The 13,701-nt window shown below is 37.7% G+C and overlaps 1 pseudogene; it reads right to left on the bottom strand.

Moving 5' to 3' along the window:
- Positions 1 to 1,243: 1,243 nt before the first annotated feature.
- On the bottom strand, positions 1,244 to 1,810 carry LOC150040405 (transgelin-2 pseudogene; annotated as a pseudogene).
- Between the last annotated feature and the right edge of the window lie 11,891 nt (positions 1,811 to 13,701).

Below are 13,701 nucleotides of genomic sequence, written 5' to 3'. Positions count from 1 at the left end.
GGTCAGGAGACTGAGATGTGGAGGGTCACAGTTCAAAGCCAGCCCAAACATAAAAGCCAATGAGACTCCATCTCCAATTAACTAGCAAAAAAAAGGCAGGTTAGAGGCATGTGTCAGGTGGGAGAGTGCCAACTGTGAACAAGAAAGCTAAGTGAGAGCATGAGGCCCTGAGTTCAATTCCTAGTAGTGGCACACACATTCTATCTAGATCATAGATAGACATTTGAGAAACATTTTATCTGTACTGAACATGTAAAGACTGTTTCCCTTGTCATTAGTTCCTGTCATTATTCACTATAGAACCATTTACTTCGCATCTGCATTGTGGAGAGGACAGACATAAAGGGATGTGTTTGTTAACTTTTTACAAATCCTATATAATGTTATATGCAGGACCTGAGCATCTATAGATCCACAAGGGTCCTAAAACCATTTTTCTATAGCTTCCAAGGCATGACCATGTCCCAAAGTAGCACATCCTCTTACAAGAAATTTGGAGAGTCCAAAGCAAGAAGTATTCAGTGAAAGGTATTTCTTTTGTTTCCATCAAAAAAAAGACTGGAATTCTTTATGTAAATCATTGATCTCATATTCCTAGTGTCTCAGACCCCAGTGGGAGGCCCTTCTGCTTCCATGCCCTCAACCCTGCCCCTTAAGCCACAGCAAGGGCAGTGGAAAATGAGAAGCCAAGAGGGCCTCTGCCAGGAAAGGCTGCCTCAGATGTATGGTAAGTGGCAGCCACCATAAGCCCATCCCTATCAGTTAAGTCCCTGCAGCCACAGCTGGGGGAGAGGCACCCTTGTGGAAGGAAGGCCACTGTACACCAGGGCACAGGCAGCATCCCTGACTCCAGCCAAGGAATGAACTGAGAGCACAGGGTTCAAGGTCAAGAAAAGTCAGAGAAAGAGGAGAGGCATAGCGTGGAAGAGAATGCTAAATTCCTGCCCCCTCTGCCCAAACTTTGGTCCTAGGGGAAAACTTTGGTCTGGTTTTGATGAGTGTGAGGATGGAATGTGTTGGTTAGCATAGGGAAAAGGCTGCCAACGGGCATCTGTGACAGGATAGGTTGAGTCTCCTCCCCCACACCCTGGCAGAGGGGAGCTTGAGTGCTCCAGGGACTTTCAGGGAATGCCACTGCTAAAACACATACATATGTGTGTATACAAATATATACATATACATATACATATGAACTGTTTCAGGGGAGGGCAGGGTGAAATTAGAGGATCTGATGTTGCATCTCCTAGCCAGTCCTGCCTGCCTGAGACTCCCCACTGTGAGTGCCCATCTGTAACCCAATCACATTCTTGCCCTCTTGCACTGGTTGTCTGAGAAGTTCTGAAGGTTCTCCTTGGATTTCTTAAGAAACCAGTTGGGATCTCCAGAGAAGAGTCCATCTTCCCTGGCTACTGCCAGCCCACCCAGATCCATCAGTGTCAGCTATGCATAGGCCATGTTCTTTCCTTCCCAGAGATCCACAGCCTGGAAGATGTCAGTGGCCTTGATTTCCTAATGCTCCCCTGCCTTCAGGAACTGAGAGATCTGCTCCATCTCCTTGAAGGTCATGGTAGAGACCTGGAACTTCCTTACAGGGCCCTACTCTAAGGGTACAGTATATTAATGAGTTCACATATCACGGTGCCATCCTTTACCCAGTTCTGTAGGTTCTCCTGCCCAGGCTAGGGCTGCCCCAAGTCCTTGTGGCACTGGATCCCCTGGATCTGGATGTGTTCTAGGCCCAGGTCATACTGTTTCTTGATCTTCTGTTGTATCCCCAGCTCAGACCATATGCAGGTCCTCTGTTGGCCATTTCTGCAAAATTGTGGTGGCTGTGGAGAGCTAGAGGACTTGGTTGATTGTGCACACTGCACATGGCTTGTAACAGCCAGTGAAGCCTCACTGGAAAGTAACTCACTCAATTGAGAGACCGTTTTTACAAATCCATTAGCCTTTAAAGGTTACATTGCATTTTCTGTATCAATGAAAGTCTAACAACCATCTTCAAAGCTGTGATGCCAGGTTTCTCTGCTCCCTTATTTATATCAAAGCATTCATTATATTTTCTTGTGATATTTATCAGATTATGAGGCCAGATGATAGAGCAAAGGGTGTTTGTTGGAGCTAGAATAGGATGGAGAATCTAAACATTTTCATTTAAACCTTGGTTCTACCACTCATATTTTGGATGGATTGTATAACATCTTACAGTTCTACTGTCCTTGTCTATTAAATGAGAATGAACATTACACCATGTGTGACTTTTGTGAAGTAATAATCATTATATGAAAACATCATGCTTATGTTATGATAGTGATTTAGTTTCTCTGCAGCAAGAGGAAATAACAAGAAAGGATGAATGAAATTAATTAGAATCTTGAGATTGGGGAGACATTTTGAATTCGACAGAAAGGAAAAATGGCAGACAGACCTCAAGCTGAATAGCCTATCTGATCAAGAAGGAAGAGTATTCAAGGTGCTAGTGGCTCATGCATGTAATCCTAGCTAGTCAGGAGGCTGAGATCTGGGAATCACAGTTCAAAGCCAGCCTGGGCACTAAAGTCATGAGACTCTCATCTCCAATTAACCAACAGAAAATGGGAAGTGGCATTGTGGTTCAAGTGGTAGAGTACTAGCCTTGAGTTGAAATGCTCAGGGATAATGTCCAGGCCCAGAGTAGTAGCCCCATGACCAACCCAAAGAAGAAGAAGAGGAGGAGGAAGAAGAAGAAGAGGAGGAAGAGGAGGAGTTAAGAAATCAACCTATCAACCTGAAATTAACATGAAATGTTTTCGTGTCCATAAGGAATAAAATTAACTATGCAGAAAAATGAAAAGGAAGTATATAGAATATGAACCAAATATGTTGAAAATTTTTGAAATCAATGAAAAGATTGGCAAATAATTAGTATTGATGCTGTTCACATATATATAAGCATAAAGCATAGATCCTCATTAATTTTGAATATATTTATAACCTTCATAGAACAACAGCTTAATTTTAACTATTGGATAGTATGCTTATCTCTGGGTTTTTAATTTTTATTAGCATATATTAACTGCAAGAAAGGTTTCATTGTGACATTTCCATGTATGATTATAATGTATTTTGACCACCAAACTCACCTCTAGATTGAAAAAAAAAACAACTTTGCATTTTTTGTTTGTGAGGTGTCAGAATGTTTTTCTTAGGTCTATGGCTGGCAATAAAGAAAAAAATTTCTTGTATTCTATTCTAAACAAAAATAAGGTCAATTCAACTGCCCCTGTAAATCTCCTTTATTTAATTCTGTTTTAAAATGCCTTTCACATAGTTTAGTCAAGTTCTGAGATAATTTTGTTTATTACCTGTAATAGCACATTGTTTTTGCTTGTTGAAACAAAGTGTCCTTTTGCTTCCTTTAAAAGGTATTATTACTTAAGACAAGCTAGCTGTAGATTGGATTTGTATTCAGTTCTTTCCACAGAAATGCCCTAGTGAAGAATATCAAACGGTTTCCAATCTTGCTAAATTTCTACCTGGCATTGGGAAAACATTAAGCTGGCAAAATAAATAACTCAAATCTCAAAAACCTATTAGAGTGATATGGAGTCATGTATGCTCCATAGCCCTAATCAGCAACTCATTTATATTCTTGGGGATTGAAGGAAACATATTAAGAAAGGATATTCTTGCCCTGTACAAAATTGTTACAGTCAGCTAGCAAGAAAGATTGAAGACTGAAGAAATACCTCTGAAGCATCCACTTTGTTTCCTGAAGTATGTCAGTGATACCCAGAATTTATCAAGTCCACAGTTCTATATATTGGACTGTGAAAAGCCACTGTGAAATGTACATGTTTTTGAACTTTAATCAACATATTTTCTACATTATATTAAGAATAAGTGATCATATATGCCAGTGTGTGTTAGAAATTAGATAGCAAGCAATTCAAAACCTTCAGATGATTTTTTAAATACTATATGTATCTGAAAAGTAGAGCAGTCTACCTTTCCACATTTAGCTTTCCCCAAACTAAATTGGCCTCCTGTTCAGGTAAAAATCAGCAAAATTAAGAATACAAGCAATATAGTAGACCAAAATATCTGAGCAGGAGAGAGAGAAAGAGAGACAGAGAGAGAGAGAGAGAGAGAGAGAGAGAGAGAGAGAGAGAGAGAGAGAGAGAGAGAGAGAGACAGAGAGAGACAGAGAGAGACAGAGACAGAGAGAGAGAGAGACAGAGAGAGAGAGACAGAGAGAGACAGAGACAGAGAGAGACAGAGACAGAGACAGAGACACAGAGAGAGACAGAGAGAGAGACAGAGACAGAGAGAGAAAGAGAGAGACAGAGAGAGAGAGGGAGAGACCAGGGAGATTAATGACAGAGAAGACTGAAAAGTATGAACTCAAGTTATGAGAGGCATAATTCACCATACAGAAAGGCCAAATTAATTCTTTCATATCAGAAAAGAAATGCACAGACAGAAATGCACAGTTTTCATTCAGATAAACTTTACTGAACAAAAATAATACCTTGCTAACTTTTGTTTTGATGACCTTTGACAGCCATTTGAGGGATGCAAAAGAAAAAGTACTGCTATCAAATGACAACACCCTGTGACACCAATTCCTCTCTTGGCTGACATTAATCATGAGCTGCTGTCCATAAAGGAACTTATATTTAATAGAGAAAGAAAGCATATGCCACCTTATTTCAACTTCTTACTGAATGAATGAAACATCCAGGAGCCGTTTGGGCAGACCGCAGATTATGTCTGGAGTCCTGAACTTGATTTTAATGTTGAAAGGATTGTGAAGAGATCAACAAATAGGAGATAAGAAAGATGTTGAGAATGAAGTTGAAATGGGGTTGATGACTTTTCCCAACTTCTCTTGCTCCATTACTGACTATAAATGATAGGCACAATACACTAAAACACTCTTCATCTCCAAAGTCATTTCACCCTCTTCTTTGTGGCTTTGAGTGAGTTCCTAAAGATCTGGCCAAAGAATCCATGTTGGATAAATCATGGGAAGATGGTGCTCACGATTTTGCCTATGTGAAATCATCCCTTGTATGTGGATGGGCACAGTTATATTGTGTCACACAGATTCTTTATTCTCTGATGCCTATGTGACCTCAGTAATAGAATTAAAGATTTTCTCTGGTCCTGCTCCAATTCTTAGAAAATGTTAGCTCATATTCAAAGAGTTCAGAGTAGTTATAGATAATATTACAAGGCAAATTGTCGCCTACTGAGTCATTATTAACTCAGCCAAATTGTTTCTAGGACAAGATCATGCTGAAGTTGAAGGGTAAATACAACTTTTTTAAAAAAATACAACTTTTATTTGTATCTGGTTATTTGAAATTTGATAGGGAAGGGGGGAAAACCAAGACGGGTAGGGGGTGTGGGGGGGAGGATAATGGGTACCAAGACATGTGAAAGGGTATCAATGTATGTGAATTAATGCACCTTCTATCTGGCAAATATCATGTAACCCTTTTACTAATTACAATAAAAAAAGAAAAAAATACAACTTTTGTGTCTAGGCCTTTTTATTTCGTGTGTGTGTGTGTGTGTGTGTGTGTGTGTGTGTGTGTGTGCATGTACATGTGAGTGCACATGTGCATGCTGAGACTAGAATTCAGGGCCTCATGCTCTCTCTTGTTTTTTTTTTTTTACACAAGGATGGCAATTTGCTACTTGAACCACTGCTCTACACCAGGATTCTTGTTGGTCAATTGGAGCTAAGTGGCTAATAATGTTTTCTGCCTTGGCTGGTCTACCTTCTGAGTAGTTAGTATAATATTACAGATATGAGCCACTAGTATCAGGCCTAACCTCATTCTTCATTTCCCCCTCTCCTTTCTAATATACCAATTTTTTAAATGTCCTTTAAATGTCTCTTTTTCATGAAGTCAGATGTCCCAGAGATACTGTTTTCTTCATTGAAGACATCACTCAACCTTGTTCAGCTGTAGGGTTTTCCAACATGATCAAAAGCCTCCATTTCCCTATTATTCATTGGAACACAGCAAGTCAAGATTAGTGCTCTTTTCTAAGTTGACTTACATCAAATTGAGTAATATGCGTGTGCAGCTCCAACAGTTCAAACCATATTGAACCAAGTTGATGAGCTGAGTTCAATTCTCTTTCATGTGCCTTCCCTTCTCTAAAATCTAGCAGGTGTCCGCTTACACATATTCTTCCTTAGAAACTTTAGAGAGAACATGACTCTGTGAAGACCTTGATTTAGGTCTTCTAGTATTCAGAATTAGGAGAGAATATATTTCTGTTTTTTAACAAGTTTATGGAAACTGGTTACAAAAGCCCTAGGGAAGTAATGCATAGGGTTCCTCCCTCACCACTGAATTTTCAAAGATCTTAGGAAATATTTACATGTATCTACTTTAATATTCTTAAACCATGTCTGAAAACATAATCAAGAAACTGACAACACTAGATGCCTTTGGAAAAATGAACTTGGTACCTGTAGAATAAAGGAAAAATACTTTTTGCTAGATAAAACACTCTTGAATTTTGAGCCATGTAATAGGTTAACTATTTTTAAAATGCAATTTTGAAAACCTTGGGACTTGGACTCAATCTACCTGGCAATCTTTCCCTTTTCCCTAGAAATCACTACCGATGGATGACTGCATTTGTCTGTATGATGTTGATATAATGAGTTAATTCACTCAGAGTACTTTTTTTGTGGGTTCTGGGGCTTGAACTTTGGGCCTGGGCACTGTCCCTGAGCTCTGCAGCTCAATGCAACCGTCCTAACCCTTGAGCCACAGCCCTACTTCCCTTCCTGTTGTTTAGTAATTAATTGGAGATAAGAGTCTCATGTTCTTTAGTACTGGGGCTGGCTCTGAATGCAATCCTCAGATCTCAGCCTCCTGAGATCTCTGGGTGTGAGCCACCCCACCCAGCTAAGCAGAATACTTTTTAAAAAGTGGATAAATTGGCAAATAGTTCGGGTTGAAGGGTCATGAGGCTATAAATGATGATGGCCTTCCCACTGGTAGAGTCCCAAGATGGCGCACAGTATCACAAGGCAAGAGAGAGGGAACACAGAGTGTGTCCGTATAAAGCCTCCAGGTTACAATCATGAGGCCCTACCCTAATGAACTCATCTGACCCTAAACACTCCCCAAAGGCTCCCCTTCTAGATATCATAGTCAGATTAAGTTTCCATTCTCTTAATATCTCTCCATGGGAATTGAGTTTCAATTCATAAACCCCTGGAGGACACTTAGTCATAACCAAAACTTAACAATGCTCAGTCCATTTTTTAAAGAAAATTGTAAGTTCTCGGATGGATGTCCATCTTTCACAGAGACCAATAGACACTAATGGTTTATAATAATTTCTCTTTTTGATCAAAAACTTGGGAAGACTTGTCAGTCATATCCAAAACTATCTTTACTTATCTTCTTTGAAGTTATTACTTAAGGATAAAAACATTCATGAGGGAAAAAAATGTTGAAGACTGAGATAATGTGCCTATCCACAAACCTCCTTAATTACTGACTTAAATGAAAACCCATTGTCACATTCCCTTATTAAAAGACATGTTTTATGAGTATATAATTCACACAGATGATTTAAGAAGAACAAACTCATCAAACAGTTTGAAATTGAATCCAAAAAGTATGTATAGCTAATTATGTAGTTAGAAGTGTTGAACAAAATGGGCCCAAGGGTCTTTCAACATCAAAAAGCTTCCTGTGGAGAGGAAGTTTCCACTGCGCCCTTCACTGAAACATTCTTACAAGGCAGTATACGATCAGTGATCAATACATATTTCATGAAGTGAATTAGATTAAAAATAATCAGCTAGAGGAGACCAGAATTATCAGACATGCTTTCCTTGTCATTCTAAATGGGAACTTCCTGTCTGGGTTGGAATATTGACTTGATGTTAGCCACATTGCTTTATGTCTTGGTTCTTCATCTGAAAAATAGAGGTAATGAAAACATCTGTCATTTAGGCTGCTTGAAATGATTAAATAAGGTTAAGTGTATATAGTAGATGCAATTTGTGTCTTACCCAGATAATATTTGCCAGGCCAAGATACTAATACCCCAGCTTTCCTCCTTCTATGAAGACTTATCCTAAACTGATGGTAGACATCTCACCCAATTTTCCACAGCCATTGACTGGCTGAGGGGCTGGGAATTTGGCCTAGTGGTAGAGTGCTTGCCTAGCATGCACAAAGACCCAGGTTCGATTCCTAGGTTCCACATACATAGAAAAAAGGCCAGAAGTGGTACTGTGACTCAAGTGGTAGAGCTCTAGCCTTGAGAAAACCCTAGGACAGTGCTCAGGCCCTGAAGCCAAGCCCAGGACTGGCAAAAAAAAGACAGATAAGGAGAAAAACAAGATGATTGGAGGGGGTGGAGGGAGGGAAAGGGGGACAAAAACATGAGAAGGGGTATCAAGGTTCAAGAATTAATATACCCATTACCTAACAAATGTAACTGCAACCCCTTGATTCATTATCCCTACAATAAAATACAATAATAAAAAAAAGCCTGACTGGGGCCTGGAGTTTGGCCTAATGGTAGAGTGCTTCCCTTGCATGCATGAAGGCCCGGGTTCGATTCCTCATTATCATATACATAGAAAAAAAAGCCAGAAGTGGTACTTAGGCTCATGTGGTAGAGCTCTAGCCTTGAGAAAGTCCAAGGACAGTGCTCAGGCCCTGAGCTCAAGCCCAGGACTGGCAGAAAAAAAAAGATTTACTGATGAAGAAGTATGAAAGAGTCAGTTTCTTCAAGGGACAATTCAAAAGTATAATTCGTATTCCAAATCCATTCTCAAAAGAAGTGAAATCACTTTCTTGTTTAGTTTTCCCTACCCCTCTCTATCTTAATTCTGGCATTCCTAAAGAGTATGCTTACAATATTTTCTATAACCAACACTTTGCCTCAGGCTGTGGTTCTAAGGAAACCAATCTAAAAGAGTAGATTAAAAAGTCTCAAATTAAATATATAAACAGTCAACTCATTCTAATGTTTAATTCTTAATTACTTGAAATTATGGCAAGTACAAAGCCAAAGACCTGTAATATACTTTAATCAAACTTGGAAGGCTTACAGGGGTAAAACAAAGATAAATAATTTGGAAAGAAAGAAAATTACTTAGTCCCAAAGTAACATTGAAGAGATGAGCCAGAAGCCAGGAAGAACTAAACTAACCCACTTAGCTTATTTTAAAAGTACAGAAACCCTGGGGCGTAGGCCTAAAATTAGTTTTATGTGTTCTCTTAACCTCTGGTAAAATTGGCAAGACCTCAAATAGTATAACAGCAAGTTACCCTCCCAACTCTGATTCCTTATAATAGGAACCACACATAGTTCCTATATATTCATGAATAGAGGGTCTCAAGTTCCTGTCAGCCTGCAGAACTATTCAAAAGAGTGAATAATATTCTTGTCAGGAACCAGGGACCACGTAGCCCTCTTAATACTACAAAGTATATCTCCAACAGATCCTAGATGTTCACTAGGTTTCTGAATATAAGCCCTCATGTACATCTACATAGCATGTGGCAATAATCTATGAGTATATATTTTGAACAATTTTCCATTTCATCTATCCAGTGTCTCATGTTGGATTTCAGCCTTCTCCATAAAAATAAGGAAGTAGGCTAATCATCACCAACAAGGCAAAGATGGGAAAATTAAAACAAACCAATATTACAAAGATTTATAAGTTGTCTAACTTCTCCATTATATGACACATTGGTCATTTCCCTTTTCAACATTTATACTGATATAAATTGAGTCTTTCTTTTAATTAGTTGATAATATTAATTGTACAAATTAAAGGATTTCATTGTGGCATAGTTGTGTATGTGTATATGGTGCTTTGATCTTTCCTACTATCTTCTTTCACCCCTCAACCCTCTTATTTCCTCTAGTCCCCTTCTGCTTCCCTAATAATCAAGCTTCTATTTTCAATTCAACTTTTTTTCTTTAGTTATCACATATGAGAGGGAACATACAATGAATTAACTTTCTTTGTATGTATAGTTCTTATAACTTCGGTGGTCTAACTATAATATGCTATTTAACTATGATATGCTTTTTTTGGTCATGTCTATCTGAGGTTCTAAATACCTGTATCTTTCCCAATACTTTGGATTTGTTCTGCTATTGTTTGATGAACAGATAAATGGTGCCTTTAGCTTATACCTCAGCTCCTTCAACTATTACTACTGTTTATAGTTTTGATCATTTAATGATATCTCATACATAAATGTTGCATGTTCTGTTCATTCTTACTAGTTTGTCCTTATTAGTCTAAATGCCATAATTCATCAGCTTTGTTTCCAAGCCTTGATAGTCTCTCTTATGTTTGATGGAGGCTTTAGAATATGGGTTTTTAATATAATTTATTGAGCTTTTCATTTCCAAAATTTCAGTTTGTTACCTTGTCAGAATTCATCTGTTGTTTTATTGAATTATATTTCCTAATTAATTCAGGTGTTTGTATCTTCTTTGACTGGACTAATGTTATTTAACATCATTCTTTTGAATTCATCCAACATGCCATCCACATTTTTCATCAGACTTTGAAATCAGTTACTAAAGAATTATGAACTTTTGAAGGAGTCATATTCCCTTGTTTTGTTCATATATTTTGTATTTCTGTATTCCTTATGTCCCTGCTTTGTTTCTGACTAGAATTATGTTTGATATGGTACATATTATGCTAGCTAATGAGGGTTCTGTGTTCTTTGTAGTTCTCACAAGGATGGGGTTCTTAGAGTAATTCAAATAGATGTCATGCAGACAGCAAATAATCTAGGCTATGCTCTTTGTGGTTACTACTCCAGTCTTGTCAGCAATGTGCAGTCTGAAAGTGTATGAGAGTAATCTGTGGTGAAGTCTTTCATATTTGTGTCTGGTTTTATGCTGTTTCTCTCAGCTGTTGCTATGGAGGTGAATGCTCAGAAGCAGGACTCAGGCCCCATTAGTCTTGCCTGTTTGAGGTCAGGTCATTCAGCTGGACTTTTATGAACTTTGTTCGTTTTATTCCTCAGGAACAAGGTCTCACTAGACAGCCCAGGCTAATCTTGAACTCATTAATATAACTCATGATGGCCTCAAACTTGTAACGTTTCTGACTTAGCCTCCAAATTCTTCTAGGAATGTAGGCATATGCCACCATGCTCAGCAACCGTCCCCATTTTCAGGCTGATGCATTTGCCACAGTTCAACTAAGGCATAATTATGGGCATATGATTTCTCTTACCTAGGTTAGAAGAGTATCTTAGTGGCAGACCATCTTCCCTAACTGCAGAAAATGTCAAGCTCAATCACCAGTATTGCATAAAAAGAAGAATCCAAAAAGCAAGAACAATAAAAATAAAGAAAAAATAGAAAATCAAGTAAAACCTAAAGCCATCTGTACACTAACAATAACAGGAATGGTGGAGAAAAAGTGATTTTGTGTATGTGTGTGTAATATAGAAAATAAAAATATAAATTTATGTATAAATAAAATATATAGAATGAACTAAAATGTTTAAAATGAAATTAAGAAATGGAAAATGGAAAGGTAAAGCAAAAGAAAAATTAGAAAATTCAAAAAGAGAAAAGATAGAAAATTAATAATAGAATAATAGAGGATAATACAATAAGAAAAGAAATAATAGAAACTGAAAGTTCAATATAGTAGTAAGTCCCTATAATCAAAGGAAAGATGGAAAGTTTGAAACCAGTTTAGGATATACAGCAAGACTTTGACTCAAAAACATGAATACATCTAAATAAAAATTAAAAAGAAAAACTAAAAAAATTAAATCACATATTTAAAAAAGTAGTGAAAATATGTGTTAGAGAAAACTCAAAATGTCTTCATAAAAATGGAGTATCATTGCCCCATTTGTAAGGAAATGGAAAGACTTAGAAAAAAATCATATTAAGTGAAGTAAGCCAGACTCAAAGGAACATAGGCTCAATGGTTTCCCTCATTTGTCATAATCAGTAGAAACCTTGGGCTCTCCTAGCAGAGATTTACAATAGAACAAAATGTAGATTCATAAGGCCATATAGAAAGAACCTCCAGGATGTAGAAACAAAAGCTATATAATGAGTGATTGTTGTCCTTAATGTACTATGTTATCTCTCATCTCTTTTGCTGTCTCTTGGTTATCTCATATTCTTACAGTATTTCTCCTGATTATCTGATATATTGTATATATGTTTATTGGTTATTTTGAAATCAGATATGGAAGGGAGGAAAAGAAGATGAGGGGCGGGGTGGGGGGAGGGAAATGAGGACCAAGACATGAGAAAGGGTATCAATAGCAATGTATGTGAAGTAATGCACCTTCTATCTGGCGAATATAATGTAACCCTTCTATCAACTACAATAAAAATATATAAAAAGAAGCTACTATTTAAAATTTTTAAAGATAAAAAATGGAATTCTCATGTTGTCATATTATTCAATGCATATCCTATAAAACTGGGAAATTTAAGGGGATGGAATGGAGATGGGAGGGATGGGGTAAATGATGAGAGGGTAACCTTGATCCAGATGCATTGCATGCATAAACTGACATGTTGAATTGCAACCCCTTAATACAACTATTTAAAGATAATAAAAACTAAAACATAATTTAAAAAAAAAAACAAAGCAAAAGCTAAGCAAGAGTGCAAGGCCCTGAGTTCAAGCCCCAATGCTGGCACACAATAAATAAGCAAATTCAAATAAATAGTTTGTGAATTTAAAAAAATGAAGAATGGAAGTATCCACTGTTAGTGGTATATGCCTGTAATCCCAGCATTCTGGATGTATAAGGAGGTGGATCTCAAGTTCAAGACCAGTCTAGTCTACATACTAAGATCCTATCTCTAAAGCAATAAAAGAAAATATCATCTTCATGGAGGTATTAGATCGCACAAGCTATCTATGCTAATCAGCCCCTCTTTCTGTGTCTTCTTAGTCTATGTACTTCTTGGAAAGAGCCTTGTATTACAACTAGTGGGAGGGGTTTAGATCCGGAGCTAGTTAGAGAAGCTCTCAGCTGCCTTGCTCATCAGTACAAGCTAGCTTGAAATACAGTTTCCCTGGCAGAAATTCTCTGAAAAGATTTGCTCAACTGCACATCCAGGGCTTAAGCTGACACTGGATAATGTAATATGCTTGTATCTCTGGCTCTAGCTGACACCCCTCAAAAAAAACCGTGCAGGAAAACTATTTCTATAGAGATGTGTGGTATGCTTTGTATAATCTACTGCCCACAACTCCTACCAGCATAAATCCACTATTTATGCCCCCTTCTGGGTTGCCACACTGTGAATCTTGCACCATTCTTTCTTATTCTTGTTTCTAATTTGAAGAGTCATTGGGTTTCTCCAAATTTCTGTCTGTCCAATATCAAAATTCAGCTTTTCTCCATAGTCATCACCTCCATGAATTATTGTCCCCTACTTCTTGCTTCCATTTGTATGGAGGGGTGTGCAAATTCTAATTGCTTTGACCATGCTATCTTTCATTTGAGACCAAGTCTTGTGACCAGTCTGGGTTAACATGAAATTTATTATCCTCTGCCTCAGTTTCCTAAGTGCTGAGATTACATGTGAATCATCATATCAAGCCAAATCTGCCATTTTAAATACTCCAAACTTAAGATTTTCATATATGAAATGGAGGAAAGCTTTCTCTCTCTCTCTCTCTCTCTCTCTCTCTCTCTC

The sequence above is a fragment of the Megascapheus bottae genome, chromosome X (genome assembly GCF_031878675.1).
Source record: "Megascapheus bottae isolate mThoBot1 chromosome X, mThoBot2.hap1, whole genome shotgun sequence".
Taxonomy (NCBI): Eukaryota; Metazoa; Chordata; class Mammalia; order Rodentia; family Geomyidae; genus Megascapheus; species Megascapheus bottae.
The sequence above is the reverse complement of the archived record's forward strand: the minus strand, read 5'-3'. Positions and strand labels throughout refer to the sequence as shown.